At 46.8% G+C, this 27,231-nt stretch overlaps 1 protein-coding gene across 8 annotated transcripts in view; it reads left to right on the top strand.

The window, feature by feature from the left end:
• Nucleotides 1-27,231, top strand: part of NUMB (NUMB endocytic adaptor protein) — an 824,148-nt gene that overhangs the window by 742,697 nt on the left and 54,220 nt on the right. The window lies entirely within an intron of this gene.

The following is a 27,231-nucleotide window of genomic DNA, read 5'->3' as shown; positions in this document are numbered from 1 at the left end:
GCACCCATATGAGAAGCCGAGAACAGCCATGATAACAGAATCAGGTGTTTGACAGGAGAGTGAACTAAGCACCTACAATATCACAAGGAGTAAAACAGAGGAATCCAATGTTTGGCAGGAGAGTGGACCAACCGTTATATCATAACAAATTGCAAGTCTGGGACTAGCACCCATGTGCGAGACTGAAAGGGTCAAGGACCCCTGAGTTGGAAAAACAGAATCCTGCATCCTATAACAAACTGTATCAAGTTGACAAAGGATAGTGACGCTAACCATATCCTTGTGACCTGTCCGCTGACATTTGCCTAAGAAGATAAAGGGCTCAGGAGCCCAAAAGGGGGGAAACTGAGAAGAACTCTAGGGGAAAGGAGCACAGCCCCAGTCTGGAAATCTTGCATTTTATTTCATCACTTTTTATTACCAGAAAGACTGAACTTCTCCGTTGATTGAAACCACAAATAATACATGTTACTTTAAGAAAATACCATCCTTGGACAGTTACTTTAGATTATAGTGTTGGGGTCAGAAGCAGGTTTTTGGGCACGGCAGTGACAGACTATTTTTGGATTTCCTGACAATTTCATTAGTTTCCTTTGAGGTAGGGAATTCTGTTTTAGCTTTAGGGACAGAGATGCATTTTTCCAACTTTTCCTCATATAATGAAAGTTTCTACCGAGAAAAAGGCCACCATTGTGTCCGAGCCTTACTTCTGCACCCTTACAACATATCAAAGGTGGGGGGAGAGTTGTGGGGTGTCGGTCCCCGTGCCTCCCACACCCTTACCCCCCCCCCCCCCCTTTTTGTTTTTTGCTGTTAAAAAAGCAGTAAAATCAACACAAATATATATGGCAAAATTGCCATGGGGGGGGGGGGGGGTTAATATGAGGAATGATCATAGATTTGTGGCTTGAGAACTCTACTACCGGATGTTGCTCTGAGGTACCATTGTGTCCTTTCACCAGACCTTGGCCTGATGGAATACCTGTATGCATTAGGAATATCATCTCTTCAACTAAGGGCAGCAAGGCTCCCGGAGATCGTTTTGAGGTCCAAACGAGGCGGGCAACGTACCAAGGGACCGGTGAGATAACCCCTACATGACTCAGCATTGAACAAAAGTTTACCATGTATTCCTGCAACCAGTCAGCGTCCTGAGCAGCACAAAATGGCGGCAAGACTGAAATTATCTGTGCCACGCTTGACCTCCTCTCATAGGACGCCGTCTGAGGACCACATCACCATCTGAAGGAGCCACAGATTCATCCATAAGAGTGCCCACTCTAATTTGGGGAGATCAATGCACAGTCGGGAATGTGCACCCAGGATTGACTGGTCTAGAGATGTACCTTGCTGTACCGCATGTCCATCAACATAGACTGCTATCAAATATTATAAGCCTTGGGTCCAGGAATCCAGGCTAGTTTTCATGGATTCCTGTTAATTACATATGTCCCTACTGTAGCAGTGCCTCAGCCTATAGTGCAGAGTTCACTGGCAATAGATTCTTTGAGCATTTCTTAAATCTCATGAAAACCCTGCAGATGTCGGACAGCCACAGGGATTGATAACAGAGGAGCTCCTGCAAGAGCCACAGCCGCAAACTCATGCACCTTATATTGCCGCTCCACAGCCTCCTTGTCTTCGTCCTCCCCCACCTCTCACTGTTCCCACTGTCCTGGCGGTTCTGCAGAACTTGAAACCACAACCTATTGACATGCGCACAGCCACTCCAACGTCGGTAGACAAAAGGGGAAAAACAGTAGTTGAAGCCTCCAAAGGGCAATAGCTGCTTGCGGTTCCGAGCTCTGGGTCCGAGCTCAAGACACTGATGAGGATGAGGAAGAGGAAGAATCTGATTTTCTATCCTTGGCTAAAGCCTTTCACAAGAGGCTGGAGGAATTGGCAGAATTCCTGAGTTTCTAGACCTCAATAGGATCAGCCAGAATCAGGAGTGCTGGGGGAGTGATCAGCATGTCAGTCTTCAGCCAGGTCGGGAGCACTGATGCCAAAGGATGTACCATCTGTGGCAAAAAAAGATTTGGTTAAAGTCCCATTCATGTCTACCAACCGTTAAAAAACCTGACACACTGTTTAGGAAGTTTGGGTCTGAAGGGCATTTACTGTCTTCACACCCACACATCTTTACTCATCAGTTGTTGCAGCAGCTTCCTTGTATGCCAAATCTACTAGTGTTGGCACATGTACTGCTTCATCAACGACTACACAAGTACTACCTAGAGAAGATAATTGTTAGAATCCTTTGGTAAGGTCTATTTTAAGACTTTATTACATATCCGCCTTGCATATATGGATGCATTGCTGGCTGCAGCAAATCAACGGTTTAGGAGTAAGATCAGACTTTGCACAAGACCTGCCCATAGAAATACAAGCAGCATTTAAATCAGGGTTGGTGTAAGCAAAGCTGGTCGTCCAATATGTGTTGGTCATTGCTAGGATCTTGACATGAGAAGGTATGTACGCCACAAAATTCCCTCAAAGTCAGAGAGAATCTTGGACCTTCCATTTGAAGTATCTGTTCTTTCAAATGGATTGTGCCCTGCCACATATTCCTCATCTTTTGATAGAAATCCTTCCAGCTGCTTCAGAATGTTTTTTTACAGCAGAGGGCGGTTTGCGTCGATGTAGTCGAATCGATGTCCCTTGAAGGCTTCCATCCCAGCGTGGACGTGATCGTCGGTATGTATAGCACATGCCGTGCCCATTGGCTTCAGTTTCGTTTTTCCGCGAAAGCTAATGCTTCGAGAAATGCGCTGCGCTTTGTTTTTCATGTCAGAACTGCGATCGAGTATGATGACTTCGTCTCAAAACCTATCAAGCCCAAAGACCGGGTTCAAAAAATTTCAAGAGCGAATGCAGCGCCAATATGTCTCTCAAGGATCCTCAGAGTGTGTCTGTGGTGCCTTGGCGTGTAGCATAGAACAGCAGTCTGTGAGGCCTGTCAGTCCATGACTGGTAAGGCTTTGGAAGAGCGTAAAGGGAAATTAGCAGTGGGTAGGCCCCCAACTAAATCCCCCTTGATGACTGCGTCGAAGAAACGACCGGCTGATGAGTCGAGAGAAGAGTCTCTCCTCGAAGGAACAGATCGAAGAAACCTTCATGCTCCAGGAGCGGATCATACCATTCTTCATCCTCAGCTCAGTCGGAGGAATTCAGACGAGCAATGCTAAAAATATTTGAGTAGGAGGCCCTGATCGCCCCCCCACCCACCCGAAGAACTGGTGCCTGTACTGGAGAGGAACAAGGGATGGTATTCCCCTTATTTTTTTATATCGAAGAAAGACGGGGGATTGAGACCCATCATGGACTTGCGCGGTTTGAACAAACTCCTCAGGAAGGACAAGTTCAAGATGGTGACTCTTTCTCAAGTCCTCCAGGCCCTTCAACTTCAGGGCTGGTTGGTGTCTCTCGACCTCAAGGATGCTTACTTCCATGTGCCGATCCATCCCAAGCACAAGAAGTACCTGAGTTTCGCGGTTAGCGACTCGCACTTTCAGTTTCGGGTCCTGCCGTTCGGCTTGACCTCCGCCCCAAGGATTTTCACCAAGCTCATGGTGGTGGTGGCAGCGCATCTCAGGAAAGGGGGGATTCACGTCTACCCCTACCTGGACGATTGGTTGATCAGGGGGAGCTCTCTCGAGCAAGTCCTGGATCATCTGTCCGTCACCTGCCACTCCCTTCACAGGCTGGGCTTCTCCCTCAATTTAAAGAAGTCCCATTTGACACCAACGCAGCGGCTCCAGTACATCGGAGCAGTCCTCGACACGTCCTTGGGGCAGTGTTTTCCTCTTCAGGTGAGGGCTCTTCACATTCAGCAGATGGTGCACAAGTTTCAGTTTGCCCAGAATCTCCCAGCGTCCGAGTTCTTGAGACTGCTCGGCCTCATGGCATCCTGCATTCTTCTGGTGCCAGAGGCTCGTCTGCAGATGAGATCTTTGCAGTGGGCACTCAAGCTCCAGTGGTCTCAGTCCTCCGGCAGGCTGTCGGACCCTGTTCAGGTGCCGCCCTCGGTGGCCCGGGACCTTCTGTGGTGGGCCATCGAGGGCAATCTGATGAAGGGGGCACCATTTTGGCTGCCCTGGCCGGAGGTGACGATTGTGACGGACGCATCCCTCACGGGATGGGGAGCTCAGGCCAACGAGTTGACAGTCAGCAGTCGTTGGTCTCTGTCGGAGTCCAGACTCCATGTCAATCTGTTGGAGCTGAGGGCCGTCGGGCTAGCCCTGAAGGCTTTTCTGCCGAATGTGCGCGGAAACAGTGTCCTGATTCTAACGGACAACACGGTGGCCATGCACTACCTCAACAAAAAGGGGGGGGGGCAGGGTCACTTCCGCTGTGCAGGGAGGCAATGCAGCTCGAATTCTGGGCCATCCAGCAGGAAGTTTCGATCTCGGCTGTTCATCTGGCCGGAGACGACAACGAGACGGCGGATGCTCTGAGCAGGCAGAGTTCGATCTCTCACGAGTGGGAGCTGGCTCAGGTGATTCTCCTGGAGATCTTCGCCCTTTGGGGGACCCCTCAAGTGGATCTCTTCGCCTCCAGTTTCAACCGAAGTGCGAAAGGTTTTGCTCGCGGGAATTTCCTCCAAAAGGAGCCTTAGGAGACGCGTTCGTGGTGGAGTGGTCATTCCCACTACTGTACGCGTTTCCTCCACTCCCCGTCATCCCGCAAGTGCTGCGGAGGTTACGGAGGTTCAGTTCCCGGATGATCCTCATTGCTCCGGCGTGGGCCCGGAGGACGTGGTACCCGGACCTTCTAGACTTGTCCATCTGCCCTCCACGTCGTCTTCCCTAACGAGACGATCTGCTCTCACGGGAAGGGGGTCAGGTTCTCCATCCAGAGGTCAGATCCCTCAATCTTCACGGCTGGAATCTGAAAGGTTGAGGTATAAGGATTGGGACCTCCCTGAAGACGTAATGGAGGTGTTGCTCTCGGCCAGGCGGCCGGCAACTAAGTCTCTGTACCGTTGCCGTTGGAGGAAGTTCTGCAACTGGTGCAGAGTTCAGAATGTGGATCCTTTTGAATGTGACATTCCCATGGTTCTGTCTTTTTTGCTTTCTTTGGCCCACAGGGGCTTGCAAGTGGGGACCATTAAAGGTTACCTGGCGGCGCTGTCCATATTTAAGCGCTCGTCTGAAGAGTGTTCCTATTTTAAAATTCCTTTAATTTTGCAGTTTTTGAAAGGGCTCACTAATGTGTTCCCTCCGTCACCTTTTCTGGTGCCAGGTTGGGATTTGAACTTTGTTCTTAAGTTTCTTATGGGTGCTCCGTTTGAGCCTTTACATTTTTGCCCTTTGTGGCTGTTAACTCTGAAAACTGTGTTTTTGGTTGCCGTTACTTCCGCTCGCAGAGTGAGTGAGTTACAGGCACTTTCAGTTAAGCCACCCTTCACTGTGTTTCACAAGGACAGGGTTGTCCTTAGAGTTCGTCCTTCTTTTCTTCCGAAGGTGGTTTCGGAATTTCATTTAAGCCACAAGGTTGTTCTTCATGGCGTTCTATCTGCCTCCACATCCTGGTAAGGAAGAGGAGAGGCTCCATAGGCTTCATCCTCGAGAGCGTTGAGCTTTTATATTTCGCGCATGTCCCGGGTCAGAGTGGACGATCAACTTTTCATTGGTTACGCTGGAAAGCGTTTGGGACAAGCTGTGACGAAACAGACTTTGTCTCGTTGGATTATTTTAGCTATCTCCGAGTGTTACCGCTTGGCGGGTAAGGACCCTCCGGCTGGCTTGCGGGCCCATTCTACCAGAGCAGTGGCTGCGTCTACTGCCCTGCAGAGGGGAGTTCCTATTCGTCACATCTGTGATGCAGCCACTTGGGCTTCAGTACATACTTTTGTACGTCACTATTCCCTCGATTCCATCAGAGGGCGAGATCTGGCCTTTGGCAGGGCCGTTCTCTATTCCGCAATTTGATTGGGCATGCTAAATTTGTATTCTAAATTCTTTCCCACCTCCTTGCTTGGTACTGCTTTGGGAGTCTGTCATATATATGGAATACGTCGGATTACCCAATCCCCTCGAAGAACAAGTTACTTTCTTACCTGGTAACGTTCTTTCGATGGGATGGTCCGACGACGTATTCCATATCGCTCCCTCCCTGCCTTCCCCGCTGCAGAATTTCTTTTGCGATTGCAGCTTGCGTTCCGCAAGGCCTTGTGTGTCTGACTGGCAGAAAACTGGTGGCACAAGTTCTGGGAAAAAACTATAACTGAGGCTATGGGCGTCGTGCGTCCTACTTATCACATCGGGTGACGTTGGCCGTCGAAGGAGGTCCTTGGAGACGGCGCATCGACGCAGGACGCAGACGCCAAAGATTTTCCGAAGCAGCACAGCTGTGGACATTACCTGGCCTAGATATGGAATACGTCGTCGGACCATCCCATCGAAAGAACGTTACCAGGTAAGAAAGTAACTTGTTCTTCTGTGTACCTAGAACAAGGTATAAAGGGGGCTATTTTACCTTATTTGAGTCTTGATTAGGATGTTCATTGATGTTTGCCAGAATATATGGGTTAAATCCCTGTGGGTAAATTCAATATGTATTTGGTTTCAATTGCGATTGGTTATTTTAATCAACATTAGAATTTGTCCGCTTTTCGATACACAAACCTGTCTTCCTTTTATCGAATGTCCGTTGGGCTACGAATTAACACAAATCCATGTCACTGTAGGTTTCAAAAATGTGCACGGATGACGAAGATGCAACAGCATGAGCAGCCTTTCATTGGCTACACTGGACATAAGCTGGGGCTTCCAGCTACAAAACGAACTTTGTCCGGGTGGATAATTCTTGCTATTACAGAATGCTACAGAGTGGCTGCAAAAGATCCCCCTGAAATCCTGAGAGCTCATTCCACAAGGGGCATGGCGACATCTTCTGCTCTGCAGAGTGGTGCATGCAAAAGACATTTGTGCGGCAGTAACTTGGTCTACCATTCACAGTTTACAAAGCATTAGTGCGGATTCATCCTCTAGCCCAGAAGGAGGATTTGGGAAAGCAGTCCTATATTCAATCCATGACAAAACTTAAATCTGAAAATTCTTACTCCCTCCTCCCAAAACAGTGTTATGTTTTGGGAGTCTATCAAAAGATAAAGAATACGTGGGGGAAACACAATCCATTCGAAGAATAAGTTACTTACCTCGTTCTTTTGACTGAATGTTCCTCCCACGTATTCCTCTTCACCCCTCCCAACCTAACCCACTGTAGAATTTCTAGGCATTACACTTTACGCTCTTTCAGAGTCTAATGTTGTCTGGGGACTTACTGACGCTGGTATTTCTGTAAGAGGAAGGCGTAAAAACAGAACTGAAGCCAACATACTCTGCGCGTGCTATATATACCGACGATGATGATGAGCCTGGGATGATAGTCCTCGAGGGACATCGAGTCGACCACTTTCGATGCGCAGCGCCCCCTGCCGAAATTATTTTTCGGAAGCTGGAAGGACATTTCTCAAAAGATGAGGAATATGTGGGAGGTGCCTTGTAAAAATAACCAAAAAGCCATTACAAAAATAGATAAAAAGATACAAAGTATCCTAACCGCAATGTGTCCAATTGTCACAATATAACAATACAAGAAAGAGTCTATCAGTACTATAGTCTTATGAACTAATCAGTTTTCCCATCAGAATGAGCAAAAAGACAAGGGAAGTCAATTAGAAGGCTTTACTTGCCTCCAAAAGGTCAGGGCAGGATTCAAAACAAAGCAAAAAGAAAAGGTGTCTCATAGAAGTCTATGGGAGTATGGCGGCAAAAAGAAAATCTTTCCTAACAGTTTCCACTGGCTTTCACCTGCCAATTCTACCCCTCCCCCAACACCCACACTGTTACTCTAGATTGGGTCGCCAGCACTTTTCAGGGAAGTAATAAACTTGATGAGTCAAGGGATTCTTTTCATGAATTTTTGAGAGCGCCAAAAAAAACAGACGGGCTTGAGTTGTGCTGGACCTGTCATACCTGAGCCTCTCCTTACTCCTAGAAAGATTCAAAATGCATCACCTGCCCAGATTAGAGTCTCTTTGTGCTAGGGGACTGGCTGTGTGCCCTGAACCTGAAGTACGTGTATCTGCATGTGCCCATAGCTGGGCACATTGCTATGTCACTCCTCCGTGATGCTCATGCTTCACCAGGCTCAACTTTGATAAACATCCTGTTACCCCTTTTCTCCTGCATCACGGAAAGTAAGGAAGCACTATTTCCTCTTCCCATTGGTACACCCCGCCATCAACTGCGTTACCTATGCTACCAATATTCCCTGTTGCTGGGTCACTTTTTCGGCTTGCCCTGTATCCTGACCTCAACACTGACTGTTGGGCAAGATTGTATGCAGCACCCTGTGGGAGACTGCACCAGTCTTGTCGTCTTGCTAATAGTTAACCCAATCTTTGGTATAAGCATGTACTACACAAGTTGGAAACTATAACTTCAACCATACACTACTGAGAGACATAAAAAGGTCACCCATAAAAAGAATAAAAGAATAGGTGAGAGGGTAAAAAGATTCCCCTTCACCCAGGGACAAGGTGAAATAGTTACCTAGTCAAAGGAAAAGGCTCTGGGGTCAGAAAGATTTATCATTGATAGGAAAATTGTACCCAACAACCCCACAGATTGAACAGTCTTGTGTACTCCTAGACGAAATCTCCTACTCGTACAAACTCGCTCCGAGTCTGTTGAACCAGTCTGCTTTCGTATTAGGATATGGAACATGATATGCTTGGAGCAACACCTCCATTTACTACTTCTAGATTTCCACCACTAACTGAGCAGCCAGGCTTATCTCAAGAGGTCATTGTAAGCTGTAGGGTTTTTACAACGTGATTCACAGTGGCAAGTATCCAAATAAACACTTACTCTCAAGGTTTCTTGATTAAACAATTATTTATTAATTTAACAGTCAGTTTGAATAAGCCTTCTTTAGAAGTAAGCAAATATATGTAACACAAAAATATACTTCAAAATACACACTCGGTTTCTTTAAATCGGTAGATGGCACACAGATACTTCCTACACCCTGAGGTGACTTAAATAACTAGGACACTGTGGACATTGATATTTCACTGCCACATTTAGAGCAATACTGAGGTTAGTGTCAAAAGAGAAAGATGAGGGAATAAAACAATGGTTAACAAATATTCTTAAGCAGGTCAGTACTTACTTTTTGAACTCTCCAAATGCAAGGTAAATTAACCCTTTCCTGGGGGAATGGTAAACCACAACGTCGGAGGTAAGAAGAGTCTTTCAGGGAGCCAGGCCAGCCAATGTTAGTTGAGCAAAAGTCTAGGTGCGGCTGAAGCACTTCTTGCAGGTAAGTACAAGGTCTTGCACAATGTTTTAGAAGTCTTTGTAGAAAATTAAATCACTGTAGGGCCACACGCTGGGAGGCATGTGAGAGGCGAAGCTGCAAGCAACTCTGCAAAAGCAACCAGGACAAGTCTCATCTGATAAGTAGCAAGGCTACTCAACAAGAGGTAGGCCCCCTTAGTTTTACAGTACCTTTGGTTAGAATAAATTAGTTCCAGCTGGCTTCTGTTCCTGTCTAGGTCTGCAGATCCTGTTGTTCCTGGGCCTGAGTCGTGGGGACAAGAGGAAGGACATCTGAGGACTCCTGCACTACGAATGGAAGGTCAGCGGCAGCAATGGGCAAACTTCAGATCAGCGGCACTCGCAAACAGCACCACCGCGGTTCTCTGATACCTTTTACAATCTTCCCTTGCATCTGGGGTCCAGCACTCTGTTGAGGTGGCTCAGGCTTGGTCAGTCCTGCTTTATGGGAGTCCAGAGGATCTTCCTGGAGCTTGGGTCCAACTTAAAATCGAGACACTCGATTCTGGTGTTCCTCTCCCTAGCAATCAGTTCCTGCAGCAGCAATGGAAGTACAGCCAGCTCTGAGAGGATGTCCAGACGAGTTAACTTTGGGGTCGATTGGTCCCACCAACCCAAGGGGAGAAGTCGTCCGTTGCACGGCTTCTCTGTCGAGGCGAATTCGGAGCTTCATCAATGCAGCAGGGCTTCACCAGGCAAACTAACTGTCCAGGAGTTGCATCAAGCCTCGCTTCCAAGTTCTTCTACAGATTCCTTCATCCAGTGGTCAACTCTGCCTTCCAAGCAAAAAGCTTCGCCTTTTATGCAGGTTTCTCCCATTCATTCGCAGCCTAGCTGTCAATTACACAGCAGAGTGGCTGTCCTCCAAGGACAGCTAGCCGGCCAATCACCTTTGGGTGCATTCCTGTAACCAAGGGGATTAAGCACAGGGAGTTTCAGGCACCTCCCTCACTTCCTGCCCCTGCCAAACACCAGTGAATCCCGCCAAAGACAAAACGAACAAAGGTACCAAACCTGGTTTGGCACGCAGAGTAAATCTCAAGAAGGACCTTTCCAACAAGAAATGGCGAAAAAAGAAGACTGGGGCAATTTTGACAAAAATAGAAAGGGTAACCTAAAAATGTTACATGAGAAACTAGACAACTAAGTACATGAGAAACTAAGTAACCCCTCCAGCACCCTATTTGTAAGATAGTATGTGCTGGGTCTAGAAAGTTACAAAACGTAAAAGTCAATTTCAGTTCATGCTCTTGGAAACGGTAGTTTTACCAAGAGAAGGTATTTAAACCTTTGGGAAATCTAAGAGACTTCCCTGTGTCACTGCACTGAAGATGCTGTGTCTCACTATGTAAAGCTGATGCCTATGTAGTTTGTCAGACTCCAAAGTCAAAAGAAACAGTCCAAATCACAGAAAAATAAATGAGGGAAAAAGGTCGCTCCCTCTCCAGGTTAGCAATGAAAAGTCCTAAAGTCCAGCAAAAAGAGCTCGGGGTCTCCAAGGTAGAGGGGAATTTGCACATTTCTGAGAATTCTTCCTAACTCCGACTATGACTTTGACATTTCTCAGCAGCACGCTGTAACATGAGGCGCGGCTTTACCAGTATTTACCTTCATACTTTGTGTCATTCATATTATCGTGCATGCCTGAAGGAGCCCCCCGTAACATGAGGTGCGGCTTTGCCAGTATCTACATTCATACTCATGGTAGTAGCCCCCTGCACCAGGAGGCTGGGCACACCAACTCAATCTGTAATTAATATGTTCTGCACTTCGCGTGTTGGTCTATGCACCTCTGTAACTAGCGCCTGCATGCCTGAGGGTTTTGTGCACTGAAATAAATGCAACAAAAGAAATATAGGAACCCCACCATGAATTTCTCTTATTTTCTGTGGTGGGGTAACATTTTAAGTACAGAGTCCTATCTTCTGTGCTCAATTCAGCACTGATTGTTCAGGAGAAAAATGAATGCAGTTGTCGGCTTGTTGAGAAGCAAAGAACATCATGTTGATACCTATTGCGATGACTGGCTTGTTCGAGAGGAGTCCCCAGCTGATGCAATAAAGACCCTCTAGTGGCTGATGCACATTCTATTCAATTTGGGGTTTTCCGTCAATGCAAAGAAATTGGAGCTAATCCCAACACAAACAATCACATTTATAGGGTTTCAGTGGGCCATGATTCAAGCAAGAGTATTTTCAACTCCAGACAGGTGGAGAGAGGGATAATCGGAGCACTGACACATTCTTTTCATATCCATAACCTGTACTTCAGTGTGGTGATAAACCACCTACTAGGTCTCCTAGCTACTTGCATTCTCACGGCACTCTGTGCCAGATTTCAAATGAGAAGAATTCAGCTTCATTTGGCACTGTCCTGTGACCAAGAGAGGATCCCGGTCAGACTAGGTAACAATACTGGTTTTGCTTAAAGAGGATCTACTCTGGTGTGGATACACAATAAATCTGAGTGGAGCCCCACTACTTTCAGCTCCAAGCACCAGAATAGTGATGACAGATTTGTCACTGGAAGGTTGTGGGGCCACATTGGGGGTACATAAAACCCACGGTCAGGCCTCGATGGGGAAAGACGTATGCAAATTACCTCAAACTAAAGGCCATGTTCCTTGCATGGAAGTCATTCCTCCCTTTGCAGCAGGGGACAACAATACGGATTCTGACGGACAGTACAACGTCAATGTTTTATATCAAAAAGTAGGGAGCCTACTTAATATCCCCGATTTTGTGCTTGTTAGTGGTGGAAATCTAGAAGTAGTAAATGGAGGTGTTGCTCCAAGCATATCATGTTCCATATCCTAATACGAAAGCAGACTGGTTCAACAGACTCGGAGCGAGTTTGTACGAGTAGGAGATTTCGTCTAGGAGTACACAAGACTGTTCAATCTGTGGGGTTGTTGGGTACAATTTTCCTATCAATGATAAATCTTTCTGACCCCAGAGCCTTTTCCTTTGACTAGGTAACTATTTCACCTTGTCCCTAGGTGAAGGGGAATCTTTTTACCCTCTCACCTATTCTTTTATTCTTTTTATGGGTGACCTTTTTATGTCTCTCAGTAGTGTATGGTTGAAGTTATAGTTTCCTACAACTCTTGAACTTTGTCTGGGTTTTCCCTATGGGCTCTCCTGTTAATTTCTTTCATGTACTTGGGTGAACTACAGTTCCCAAGTAGTAAAGAGGAATGTTCATCCCCCTTTACATTTTATATAGTGAGCCACCGCACCCCTCCTTAAGTGGAGTGCTGGGGGAATACAGTGTATCCCCTTTCTTACTTGCCTGGTATCATTTAGTTACAATTGCAAGGTTTACACGAATGGCTGGTGGCAGTGATTTTACCTTTGTCTTTTAGTCTTTATTAATCACAGGCTGTTCATTCAGCCACGGTAATGCACAGAAGGCCACCATTTTTCCAAAATGGTGGGCTCCTTCTTTTTTCACTATTTCTTGTGTGCTTGCTGTTCCTGAGGTATTCCCCTGCCATTCTAGGCGGGAACGACCTCAGTGACTGTTTTGTCTTCAACAGGAATCCTTTAGATTCCCCGCCCAGGCTCCGGAATGTCTGGAAAGGCAGGAAGCGAGGGAGGAGTCCAAAACTCTGCAGGCCTGGTCTTCCACCTTGCCTGAAAGGGAACAACTCCCAGTGAGGGGCTGGCCGTCCTGATTGGACATCCAGACTTCCCCTTGCTATAAAATACATGGACAGAATGCAGAGGTTGTTCTGTAGTTCCTGATAAAAACTCAGAACCTGGAAGCTACTGACAAGTAGACCACTGGAGCTGAAACCGAATAGAGGAAGATGAAGAAACAAAGGCCATAGCGATTACCAGAAACCGGAGGGCCTGCTGTGTCACCGGAGCCAGCTCTAGCACTTCCAATCGACCTGGGGATCCTGAAAAGGACAAGCCCGACCAAGAGCCTGGTGAGATCTGCTAGACTGAAGAAGACCTGCATTTTGAGACATCCCACATCGTGCTGCGACCTTGCAGGGCGGCAATACCCCAATACCCAAGGAACTCAAGCCATTGTGCAGTGCACGGTCTTCCAAATTCTGAATGGAGCTGAAACTTTGGTGACATTCTGCTGGAACCCCAGAGACACGATTTGAGTCCTAAAAGTCCCCCTCCTCGTAGTGCTCGACCTCGCAAACGACGAGAATCCAACCAGAGATATTCAGTCTTCTTCTGGCTCCTGAAAAGGGTGCCAAAACCACAGAACCACATCCAGCCGCAAAGAAACTATTGCCTGGAGCCATCTCCGTTGATCCCTGCTGCAAAATCCCTTCCAAATTCCTGTCTTCCGTCTTCGTAACAAAAGAATCCTTTGACTGGGTTTTTGGCTGCAGATTCGGTAGTCTTCCTGCTGCAACTCTTCTTCTGTGCTGAGGTACTGTGTTGGCTGAGGTATTTACTTACCGTAAGCCTGTTTGACTTCTGTAAAGTTTTTGGTGTGGTTTCTGTGATTGGTATTCCTATCATCCAGTTCACCCAGGCCCACTGCTGAAATCCTTCTAGGTTGTCTTCTCTGAAGTCCCTGGACCCTAACTCCCTTTAAAGTGAACTAATTACTTGTTTGAACAGTCATCCACAGGAACTCTGAATGTTGCCTGCAACAGAAGCCTATCTCACTCTGCCTACGGCTGGCTCCTAGACCACTAGGGCCCCTCTTATGTCGCTGAGTGAACTTGTGGAATATAATAGGGAAGGACTGGTTAAGTAAAGGATTCTGTCTTGAAAAGTATAACGAGTATTACTTGTGATAGAGTTAGTTGGTAACTGCAACTCAGAGTGAACAGTTACAAAAGTTCTTACTTAGATTGAATGTGGGTTGTGCCATACTGAAAAGTATATATAAGGTTAATTTACTCACCTGTGAATTGGTTATGCCTCTTTCCCAAAAGTAATGCTGTTGGCTTCACAAACTATTTCTGTCAGAGAATAGGTGTGTAAGTTCCCCAACTGGGTCTTGCTTCATGTAACTTGCTGTATAGCCTGTTTAGAATAAGTCACCTTAGGTTTTACCTGCCTGCAATAACATTGAGTCATTCATTTCGTAAGCTTTATTTCGACAAGCAAGTCATAAAAGCAAGCGTACCTTCAAACATCATAAAATACATAAGCTACATGAAACACCCTTGTGATACATAAGGTTACAAAATCAAGTTTCAGGATTAACCTTAGAACCTTACAGTCCGTTTTTTTTTAAACGTATTGACTGATGGTAAACACTGAGTCATTCTTACAGTGTAACATTGGGTTTTACTTTCCCTGCTCCGTTTTATACATATGCTAAATTAGTCTTAGGTCTATACATACCTTTAAGTTGCTGATAGCTCCTTTTAAAAGTATACAGGTTTAACTTACATTGAGTTAGCTGTGTGTCATCCTAAAAGAAGTTAATTATTGCTTACCTCAGTCTGTCTTTGACTGATCTGAAAACCAACTGTAATAGTATATTATAACATTCTTTTTCAGGATTTACCTGCCTAGAATAGCTGTGTGCCATTCTTGAAAAGTGTTCTGTAGGTGTAGCTGATCTTGGTCTGCCTGGTGCATCCTAAATTGGTGTAAAGAGTTTTTCTTATCTTGGACTGTGTTCCACTGAACTGAAAAGCAACTCTAATTGTATATTACACCAAACGGTCTTATTCACCTAGTACAACTGTATGTTATCATAAATGTAGTTATAGGTATATACTGTTCCTTCAATCTATGTTCCACTAGAAAGGTATCCTGGTAACAGGGTTGGTTGATTGTTAATTCTTTGCTGAGCGTCACGGTACAACTGCTAGGGTCTACTACCCTTGAATTACTGAAAGTAATCTAAAAGTAGCTTGTTGTTTTACTCTCCATGAATAGGTATGCACAATACTAAATGTGTTTGATAAGGTCTGACTTGCTTAGAAAGACTGTTAGTTTTCTAAATAAGGTGTATGCTTTAGTCTGTGTACTTTAAGGCACAGTGTTGTGTTTTTATAATGTGTTTATATGATCTGTGATAGTACTTACTTTACCCAAGATTTATCTGGGCCTACTTGTATTTAAGTAAACCCTTTATTTTTACAATCCATAGTTTCTCTTTGGACCATGTGTGTACTACAATTTCTTCGTACTGATTCTACAGCCCTCTCTCCCTCCTAACATAAGCCTGGCTGTTCTATGTATGCTACCATATACTCAGGTGGTACAGCCTTATACTAAGATTGGAGTCTTGTACTGTCTGAGTTGAATGGTTTTACTAAGCCCTTAGTTGGACTTCAGAAATAATTCCTAACAGGGGTCCACCGCAGATGGACATTTTTGCGATGGGTAACAATTCCAAATGGTCCCGATTTTCTTCATGGGAGGGCAAGGAGAGAATTCAACAGGAGTGGTCAGAAATGAAGTGTTAATTGTTTTCTCCCAACCCCGTTATTGCAGAGGATTCTGGGCACATTCTAGATGTCCATGAATTGCGCTTCTAATGCTTTCCAGAGCCAGGTCCTTGGATCTGACTCCAATGCGACTCGTGGCCCATTGAGGTTAGAGATCTCCAAGAGCATGATCTCTCAACCAGGGGATCAGTCCTTCACCCGAACCCACAAACAATGTCATGAGCTGCATGGTTCCTGAAAAAATAAGATTAGGGCACCTTAATCTATCGGATGACAACACAGGTATAATACAAAGAGCTCTGAAAGATTCTAGCCGCGTTCAATATAAGAGTAAGTGGACAAGATGTTGTCCTTGGTCAGTACAGAAACAAATTAATCTGCTTACTTAGATGATCTGCTGCCACCGGCGCAGTAGGGGTGCAGGTCGATACTTGCAGAATTTACCTCGCAGCTATTGACGCCATATAGGCACCTGTAGTCAAGACATTTCAAAGGATTCATTTGATTTCCTGGGATCAGCAGGCCTTGTCCTGTCTAGGATCTCAATGTGGTGTTAGCAGCTTTAGCACATAAACCATTTGAGCTGATGGCTTCTGTAGATATAAAGTTGTTCACTTGGAAAGCAATAATATTTGTGTCACTAACTACAGCTGGAACAATCAGTGAAATTCAAGATCTAGCGGTAGCAGTGACATTTGCAAACTTTCAAAGGGATCATTAGTTTTATGTACACATCCAGGCTTGCTACCAAAATTAGCTTCTGTGTTTAACATACATCCGGAAATAGTTTAGCCAACATTCTTCCCGAATCCTCAATGATAGACGGAATTCTACACTGTCTGGATGTTAGAAGAGCTCTGAAATTTTACTGAATGATTTCGGAGCTTCTGATATTTCTTTTTGTCACTTTTGGTGGCATGTAGCCAGGCCAACAAGCATCCACCCTTTGCTAAATGGATGTTGTCCTGTATTAGTGAATCCTATAAGACCCAGGGAAACAATCCACCGGAAGTAATTCAAAAGCAACTGCAATAGCTTTTCAACATTTTATTTATTTATTTTCATTTATAAAGCGTGCAGCGGCCCTGGGGCATCGTGGCACTGTTACAGAATACTTCACTTTGGAACATTCAAAGACCAGGTGAACAGTAAGTGGACAGGTGCAGTAGAAGACTACAGTGGTAGCATACATGTGTTGAGCTGTTGCTTCGGTTACAGTTGAACAGCGTATTTATGCATAATGGTTAGGTCTAACAGAACAATATAGTTTTCAACATTTTGCGAAGGGTAGTGTAGGCTCTTTAATTCCTTAGTTGTAGTGGGCAGTGCATTACAGTTTTTTTGGAGCCAGGTGTTGAAAGCTGGACCCTCCTGCTTTGGTTCTTTTGAAGGTGGGTACGTGGATCTGGTTGCATGAGTGTGATCTGGTGGGTCGGTTTGAGGAGTTGAAGGTGACTCTTTCTGATAGGTAGGGTGGGGCATTGGAGAGGCACCTGTGTGTAATGGCCAGTGATTTGAAGAGTATACATTCTTTTACTGGCAGCCAGGGGGCATCTTTCCTGTCTTGAGAGATGTTCCCTTTTGGAAATGCTCAGAGCTGCCCTGTGGGCATTATTTTGAGTGACTTGGAGTTTAAGGGTTTTTGCAGAGGTGCCCAGGAAAAATCATTGCAGTAATCCAGTTTGGTGCCTACTGTGCCTCTGGCGAAGGATAGGCAGTTTTTACTAGAGAGGAAGGGCTTGACCGCATTGATCATCTTGGTGGTGAATGCAGCAGAGGAAGCTATTGCATTGACCTGGTGGGACATGGATAGTGCAGAGTCAATGGTATACTCGTAAGGTTTTTATGGCTGTCGAGACTGTGATGGTGGAGTTGTCGATGGTAAAGGTTTTGTATTGAGGTGGGAGCTTATTAAGGGTTTCCTTGGTACCTACTATGAGGATCTCTGTTTTGTCCCCGTTTAAGCAGAGGCCATTGGCAACCATCCATGTCTGGATAGCTGTATAGATTTTGGTTAGGGCTGCAGCGTCTTGTTCATAATTACCAGATAGCGGAGTAGTGCTTTGGTGTCATCAACATAATTGGTATACGCTATGTTACGACAGTCCAGATCGTTGAAGAGCGGGAGGGTGAATATATTGTAGAGCGTGGGGGCAGTGCAAGAGTCCTGCGGGATGCTGCAATGGATGATGGTGGGGGAGGCGCATGCAGAGTCTGAGAAGACTTTCATGAGTCTTCCATTTAGGAAGTAGGCCAACCGGGCGATAGCTTCAGGTGAGAAGTGGGCCTAATTTTTTTAATGCATTCCTAAGATGATATGGTTGACAAGGTCAGAGGCAGCGGACAGATCCAGGAGGAGGAGGAGGAGAAGTGCCGGTTTGCCTTTGTCCATGATGTCCCCGAGTTGTATTTTAAGGTCGAGAAGGGCAGACTCAGTCCCGTATCCTGCAGCAAGCAGCTGAGAACACTTGGTAAGAGTGGTCAACTGCCAATACAATAAGTGCAGGCCTGTGAGACAGCAGAGGCCAGTGGGTGCCCAAAGCCAAGTGCTGGGAGTGGGCAGAAGCTAAGGCGATTGGAGGGGGGGGAGGCAGTACTCCGATAAGACACATGGGCCCTGGTCACCAATCTCAGCGACTCAGGGGTTTAGCAAGGGAGGGAAAGCTGGCATAAGACGGAGAGGAAGGGGGAGGCTGTTCCAGAGGAGGGAGCCAGCCAAGAAAAGAGATCGGCCTCAGCTTGCTGTTTAGAGAAGCGCTTCACATGCAGAGAGTTGGCGCCGGAAGAGCGTAGATCGCTGGAGGGAGAGTATCTGGTGAGAGCCATGTGTAGATAGCGTGGTTCCCGGCCCCAGACAGCCTTATGGATGATGCAGAGGGATTTCATTTTGATGCTACAGCAACCCGGGAGCCAGCTGAGAAATTCTAGGGCTGGAGAGATGCAGTCCCTGGGCTTGAGGCTAAGGATAAGTCTTGAAGCCCTGTTCTGGATAAGCTGGAGGGGACGTAGAAAGGAAGAGGGTAGATTAGGGAAGAGACTGTTGCAGTAGTCCAGCCTAGAGAGTACCAGAGCTCTAGAGACATTGAGCTTCTGGGGGAAATTGAAGAAAGGAAGGATTCCTTTGAGGAGGTGGAGTTCAAAGTGGGCCTTCTTGGCAAGGTCCTGAATTTGAGCGAGGAAGGAAACCGAGTCGAAGTTGACTTCAAGGTTTCTGGCTTTAGATGAAGAAGGGGGAGAGCCCATAGAGGGTGGTCAGAGTAAAGGGAAGAAAGAGGGAGCAGAAGTCCCAATGGGAAGGATCTCAGTCTTGCTGGTGTTTAGGCAAAGATTATTGAAAGACACCCCAGTACTGGATGGCAGATAGGCATTCAGGGATGGTGGTGGAAGTAAGTAGAGGATCAGAGGGAAGTTTGAAGAAGAGTTGTGTGTCATCTGCATGACACTGGAGGTAAGGAGAGAAAGTTCAAATTTGGTGTGCAAGTGAGGCAAGATGGATGTTAGAGCCAGGCAGAACGTTTGGAGCCCTGCGGAATGCCACAGGTGGAGATAGAGGTGTGAGAGGAGAAAGAGCCCAGGATAAACCTGGGAGGGATGGTTAGTGAGGAAGGTCAGCCAGTCCAGTGCCCGCTCCGAAATACCAAGGGTATCTTGGAGCCGTTTTATGTGGATGGATTGGTTCACTGTATCAAATGCAGAGGAGAGATCAAGTAGAATGAGAACAGCTGGTGAGTTGAGTCAAGAGATGCAAGCAGTTCTTCACAGGTGTTCAGGAGAGCCATTTCCGTGCCTCTTGGTGCTCTGAATCCAGATTGATGGTCATTTAGGCAACCAACAAGCTCAGTATGCTGGTCAGTTGTGGGTACACCAGCTTCTCCAAGAGTTTCCCAAGAAAGGAGGTGATAGAGGTGGGGCGGTAGTTAGCCGGACACAAGGGGGTCGGCAGAAGGTTTTTTCAGAAGAGGGCACACAAGTGAGTGCTTGACGGAAGAGGGGAACGGCACATTAGCAAGAGAGTGATTGCAGAAATCAGCAAGTGCAGGCACAGGGGAATTGATATTCTCCTTAATAGTTTTGGAAGAACAGGGGGAGTCCTATTTGGAGGAGACCTTCATAGAGCAGACAACTCTAGTGACCTCATCCGATGTGATAGGAGAGGAGGAGGAGGAGGAGAGAAAGGCGGAGGGTGGAAGTCCATAGGTGGCAAGGGGCTAGGAGGAGGGGAGGAAGAGAGGAAAGAGTGCTCAGGATGTCCTGAATTTTTGCAGGTGAGTGGCCAATGCACTGCAGAGGGTCTGAGAAGGAAGAGGCGAAGTAGAGACTGCCGAAGGGTTGGCTAGTTCCTTGCAGAATGCATTGCAGAAGGTCTGAGAAGGAAGAGGCGAGGTAGAGACTGCTGAAGGTTTGGCTAGTTCCTTGGCGTGTCCACCTGATTTTTATCGCCATTACTGTTTGAATGTTAGTTCATGGTCTAATCATACTTCCAGCCAGGCAGTCCTCGGAAATTTGCTTGCTTAATTAGCTTCCTAAATCTCTGCCTCAAGGGGATCTGTTACATTGGAATCACCCTTACAGTGTGAAGGAAAGGAGTCGAGATGTGTGAGTAAGAGCAAGTTACTCACTGTAGTGACTTCTGTACTTCTAGTACCCTTTCTGCCATATGACCCACCTTCTATCTGTCTCCTATAAATTGGTGCAGTGAGGATTGTTGTTTCCGACGTGCTACTAAGGAGGAATTGAGGTCAGGCGCTGGCGGGCATGATTGGCATGCGCGATCCATCTGTCGCATACCGAAAATTTTGAGGGGGAAGTGCAGGTTTTGTGGTTAAAAGCCTCCGGTCCCTTCCCAATGCAGCAACGCCCATACAGTATGGAGGAAAGGGGACTATGGCCTCACAACACAGTAGTCACTATGGTAACTTGTTCTTTTTACACTACAGTTCTTTGGATTAGACGTATATTTTATGCATACATTCTTTTCAGTGTTTACATTATTTTGCTCCCTCATTAAGGCACTGCATAAGGGCAGGTTTATAAAAAATGAATACAATCCGAAGAATCCATCGACTTGGCAGAGCATTGTGGGAAGCACCTGGATGTTAGCATTAGTATGCACATGTCGAGACCTATTTTCAAACTTGTGAAAGTAAAATAGTCCTGAGCACCTAATAGATGGCGACTTATGCACCAAAAATGTGAATCTAATACAAAATCTGCAAATATACTGCTGCAGGTAAGCAAAGTTAGTCATAGTAGTGTCCGCAGCCTGATGTGTTTTACATTCCTATGCTTTAAATATTCTGCAACCTATTGGTTGGGGTCTGGAATGTAATCGTTTTCTTCTAAATGTGTGAAGTGCACAGGTTTAGTAGGGTCAGTCTGTAATAAGCGCCCCCATGTAGAGTTATGTTAAGATGATGTTTACTGACCGCTCGCAATGTCACATGCTAGTACCACCTTAAGATTGTGTTTTTTCCACCATCTGGTTTAGTGAAAGGGTAAGAAGTGCAGATATTTAAACTCTGAATTTCTATAGAAAGTGATTGAAATTCCCAACTTCTTTGGCACTGCGGTGATGGCAGATGCTGGTCATCTGATCAAGTCCAAGACTAGTCAGCAACAAATAGACTGAGGAAAAACATTTGACCAACAGGACTTTCCATAATTTGTGCATTATTTTTTTTTATTACAGGTTCACATGATTTAATGGATTTTTGATGATGGAGAAAAGCTCCTTTTAATCTGTCAGGAATGTAATTGGAGGCTTCCCTGGAAGGATGGACACTGAGCTTGTAATCCAGGTTTGAGGCTTGTGGATCTGCTTAGAAGCACATGCTTTGCATATACTGACATCACGTTGTTGGTGCAGAGTATTACAAGATGGGGTTTTCAATTTATAAAAGGGACGCCCACTGGGTGCGACCGTAATTGCGTCAAAGTCCTCCGATTTTTATTTTTCTGCCATGGGTTGTTGCCACTTGTGGAGTTCTCGATGTGTTATCCCTCGTTATATACATAGATAGTGACTAACTTTTGTTAAACAATCCGTCCGGCTGATAGCTTAGGTCGAAACATGAGGACTCCAGATTCACAGTTGAAGTCCGGCGGTTTTGAAGATTGGCACTCGACTACAGCTACAGGCCTCGGCCTTCACAGTATGGATAGTGGGGGGAAATTACATTTATATCTTAGTTTGTGAGAATGCCTCTCTACAATAATCCCAATAATATTGGCTATCTTGGTGTCCTCCACCGTTCCGACATGGAGAATATCACCTTTAAATTCTGCCCCATGTGCAACAATAAGTTACTGTGGAGACACCCATAAGGTTTGCAATGATTGCCTCCCTCGAGATCACCGGGAGGACAAATGGCCGTCATCGGGCAATTTAAGCCTAAAACACTAGATCATTGGTAATGAAACGCTGGACCGCTTTAGCTATGCAGGCTGAGGCATCCTCGGACTACCCCGTCAGAGAGTGCAGAGAGTCTGAGCGGAGAAAACTCTCAGCACCCTTGCGGTCGGTCAAACAAGGGACACATGATGCAAGGCCATAAACCTACATCTATGCTGACCACCTAATCACCAAAGGATTCTGTGCCTATACAAAAACAACATACGTCGAAAAAAATTCCGATGAATGTTGCTAAAAGAAAGCACACAGTCTCAAAAAAAGGCACAGCTATTGGAACATGCTAAAACACCTGCAGAAATTCCTTTTCCGCCACAAGAGGCTGTAGGCACCTCTGGGGGAATGAACAAAATAAAAGTTGGAGGTAACCATTAATAAAATTGCCTCCTTTCTAGAGTTTTATTTAAAAACACCCTCTTCAACATAAAATAACTATACAGGAAGACATACCAACTAAAAGCCCTAGATCAGATCCAAACAGTCCTTATGAGGAACCAACATATAGAACAGAATTAACTAGTTTTTTTTAGGAACCTGAGGAAATCAAAACTTCTTTATACAATGATGGCTTAGTGGAGGATGTCACTGGCACAGACGTAGATAACCTCCCTCTTCCTAAACCAAAATTTGAAAAGCCTATTTCATCATCGCCCTTTGATGACAATGTGTTGCATAATGACCTGGTCAAAAAAGCGGCACACTGTTTCAAAATAGGTGCAAGGACGCACACACATGCGAAAGGCCGCCATCCTGAAGGAATCGTGTGACAAAATAAGCACCTAAGGCTGGACAGCCTCTGAATAAATAACGGATATATATTGCACACTTGGACATAAAAACGATGGGAATCTAAGACAGCGTAGCATTAGCAGCAATGGAAGCACTAACACGATGAATGTGATGAAAAAAGATTAAACCGACGGACCACAACAGAATAAAAATACCTATGACAACACAAAGCACTAAGAATGCATTAAGAGCCGAAATCCAGAGGAAAACTAATGAAAACTAACCTAGACCGATAAAGCAAATAACCACTGTAACTATATACTGTTAAAACACAAATATTGTGAAATAATCTGTGTTTATCATATCACTGTGAAGCAACAGTAACAAATGTTATGATAATAGGGACAACTATTGTAATGGAGTAGAGAATAAATTGAACACCATGCATACGACTGTGCAGGAGACTAATGTGTAGGAATGTACTAAATGCATAACAGCTGAAATTGTAGTACTTGCATACAACTCATTGCACGTGCCTCCAAATGGAGAATGTTGGCACTAACTAAAATAGATGAAAAACTGGTAATAAACCAGTAACAAACAAAGTTTAAAAGGATTATATTTTTTTAATTTAGAAGCTAAGGTGCACAACACGAGCCTACCAACCCACAGGATATTTCTGGTTGTCACCACAACATAAAAAGCTCTTTGCCTTAGGCAAAAAATTAGTCTCTTATGCTGGATATCAGATGCGCATCGCCAACAACAAAGCCTTGATGGCTAGTTTTATTGGTGCTCAGTGGGGCCACGTAGAAGAGCTAGCTGCTAATGTCCAGGAGCTTTTAAGAACCAAAATGCTTAAAGCCTTGGTGGAGGGGAACAGACTGCTAATATTATGTTAGGTTATGTTGAAGGTTCTTATACCGCGCACTGTCCCTTAGTGCTCTGGCAGATCTGTAAAGCAAGAGGGTAACGGGGGTCTAAGCGATTAGGACTGAGTGGGAGATAACGGCAAGAGAGCTGTGATGTGCTGTTGGCAGCTTCAGTTCAGTTTACAACGTTCGCTGAGCGTAGGTGTGAATTTCGGTTGCTAGCCATCATGTGTTGTTCGAGGCTATGTGTGGTTTGTTTGGTTGTTGTGGTGTAGTGCATGCAGTTTGTTGTGCTCTAGAGGTATGGTTGTGTTTAGTTTAGCGTAATGGCAAGTGTTTATTATTTTTTTTTAGTAGAGTTGGTTAGTGGCGATGCCCTATCCTACCCTCATTGTTTTGATTGACTGTGGCCTGTGTCCCCTCCCCCATCGTATATTGTGGTGTGCTACACTTACCATTCCTATGTTGTGTGCAGAAGAGTGGGACCTCGGTGGGCTATTCAGTAGCAGTACCTTTCAGCCCACAGCATGCAGACCAAGTGCTGCCCATATCCCTTAGTACACCCTCGTGTGCAGCAACCACCACCACCACCATGGGCTCCCTTTGGGTGAGGGGAGGGGAGAGGGGATACCTTGTGGTCCATCAGTTCTGAGATCGTGACGTGCCCCTCTTCGCATTTTCCTCTAATGCGCTTTGTCAGTGGCCCAATTTAGGTCCGACCCATCTGCTATAGGGAAGTGTACACCTAAATCTCAAACCCATTTGAATGGCTCTCAGTACTCCACTGCGGTCAGGCTTTCTCCCCTGTCCTTCTCGTGGGAGAAACTGCTCAATTAGGGACTCAACAGCAAATGCAGTAACACCTATTTCGAGTGGATTGGGTCCTCCGACGTATTCCATATCTAAGACATGTAATCACCACAGCTGTGCTGCTTCAGAAAATCTTCTGCGTCGATGACTTCGATACGCCGCCCTCGAGGACCTCCTACGACGGCTGTCGTCACTGGATGTTATAAGTAGGACGCACAACGCCCATAGCCTCAGTTCCGTTTTTTCCGCGAACGTGTTCGCTTCAGAGATCTCGGTGCGCCTCGACTCTTTGGAGTTTCTGTTCTTTCTCGGTTCTTCGAACCCATTCGTATTGTGAAGTATATTCTTCGTGAAGATGTCTACCTCGTCTTCCACCCGCGTCCGGGTTTTAAGAAGTGCAGGGACTGTGGGTCCAAGATGTCGGTGATGGACTCGCACAACGCCTGCCTCTGGTGCCTCTGGGAGGTCCATGACACGGATGCCTGTGTCGACTGCCAGTTGCTCACGTCCAAAGCCTTGCGGGAGCGCAAGAAGAAGTTGTCGGTAGGTAAGGTGTCCAAGCCACGGAAGTCGAGGTCTGCGTGGCTTTCGACGGACGATTCGAGGGGCGACTCTCCACATCGTCGTCGGAAGTCCAGTGGGTCTCGGTCCCAGAGTCGGTCCCGCCACTCCTCTGCCTCTTCGGGGCACTCCCGGAAGCGCCGTCATCGGTCTCCGTCCCCGTCCTCTTCCGAGGACTCCGCCCGTCGGCGGGTCGCTTACCCGACCAAGCATGCGACGCCGGAGGAATGGGCTTCCTTCGGGAAGAAAATGTTAGCGATTCTCGAATCGCAGGGCACTGGTCCGTCAGCGCCTGCGATTGGGGTCGGTCGTGATCGGTCGAGAGACACTGCTCGCACGACTTCGGGCTCGGGTGATCGGCACGATTTGCGGGAGAGGTTCCGCTTAGACAAGGGGAATCGTTCTCATCATGCCCGGTCCAGGTCCGGTCCTCGACGCTCTCGAGACCGTGTGAACCTGTGGTGTCTTCGAGGAAGACGTCTACACCGGTGGCGCGGAGGTCATCGACGGACTCTTTGGAGGCTCACCTCCGAAGAAGTCATCGACGCCATCGGCGCCCAGGCTGTGGAGGGACACGCTCGGGGCTCCGGCCTCGAGGCCTGGGTGGACGCCGATTCACTCGATGCCTTTCGGGGCTGTTTCGATGGGGGTACCCCGGGGCTCGGTGCAACCCCCTAGAAAGGCTCTGGCCAAGGTCAAGCATGGCTTTGTTCCACATTCTGTGCCTTCTTACCGCCATCTTGAGTTTATTTCAGAGGTGGATGAGGGCTCTGATGATGACATGGTTCCTGATACGCTGCCAGACGGGATTCTCTCGGGCCATAGCCAGATTGAGGATCTGCGGCAGTCCCTGCACGATGCCAGTGGGCTGGACACCTCTCCGGAGGTGGAGTTTTGTAGGCCTGAGCCTGGCACTCATGCCGACTCCTCGTACCGGCGCCTTATGTCTAGGGTCACTGAGTACTTGGGATGGTCTGCTCCCCCAGGGGATTTTCTTCAGGATGACCTCGAGGATATCCTCTACCAAGGTCCACCAACTGACCCGGTACTGCCGTTCCATATGGCTCTACAGAGGAGGGTGGCGGCGGCTTGGACTGCTCCAGAGAGTCTCCCGGCAGTGGGCAATTCTTTGCCGCGAAAATACTGCCCAGCCAGTAGCGACCCCTGCTACTTGACCAGGCACCCCACTCCGGAGAGTTTGGTGGTGCAGGCGGCTACGGCCCCGGCAAAGCAGGCGTATCCTACCATCCCTCCTGATAGGGACGACAAGCGTTTTGACGGCTGGGCAAAGAAAGGGTTTTCTTCAGGGGGTATGGCGCTTCAGGCGGCCAACTCCGTATGTGCCTTGTCACGTTTCACGCACACTCTGTGGAACTGTTTCCTTAGCGGCTGAACATATTCCCGAAGGGGACGAACAGGATGGTTTCCTTACCATGGTTCAGGATGGCAAGGACGCCATGTGTGAGACTTTCAGTCGGATTTGGACATGGCAGATTGCGTCAGCCGGTCCATGGCGGCGAGCACCGTGATAGGCAGGTTTGCGTGGGTTTGCTCCTGATGCGCAGGCGCTGCTCCTCAACATGCCCTTTAACGGGGAACATCTTTTTGGCAGCAAGGCTGACAAGAGCCTTGAGAGGTTGCAGACCTCCAAAGCTGCAGCAAAGTCGTTGAGCGCTGCAGTTCGCCAACCTCCGCCTTTTCGTCCTAGGGGACAGCAATGGAGGGGGAGGTTCCCTTCGTTATTACTCATCCTTTGGTAAAGCGAGAGGAGCTGCCAGTCAAAGGGGCCACCGTAGGAGTGCCAGAGGTGGAAAACAAGGTACTCGAGGTGCCAAGGCCGCTCGGGCTGTTGCCTCTTTGCCCTCAGGCAACGCCGCAGCCACTTCAGCTCAGTCATGAGGCCATGTCCCATGGTTCGCCGGTTGGGGGAAGGCTGGCGCAGCATCTTGCAGAGTGGCGCGCCAGTACTTCAGATGTGTGGGTTCTGGAGATCATAACCCACGGCTACTGTCTTCCTTTCCGGCAGAGGTCTCAAGACAATCAACCGGGGACTCTCTCTTTGAAGAGTCCGGATCCACTCCTTGCGCAGGAAATTCAATCCCTGCTGGAGAAAGG

This window comes from Ambystoma mexicanum, chromosome 14, assembly GCF_040938575.1.
Source record: "Ambystoma mexicanum isolate Mex_15411 chromosome 14, UKY_AmexF1_1, whole genome shotgun sequence".
NCBI lineage: Eukaryota > Metazoa > Chordata > Amphibia > Caudata > Ambystomatidae > Ambystoma > Ambystoma mexicanum.
This window is presented reverse-complemented; position numbering and strand designations above follow the sequence as displayed.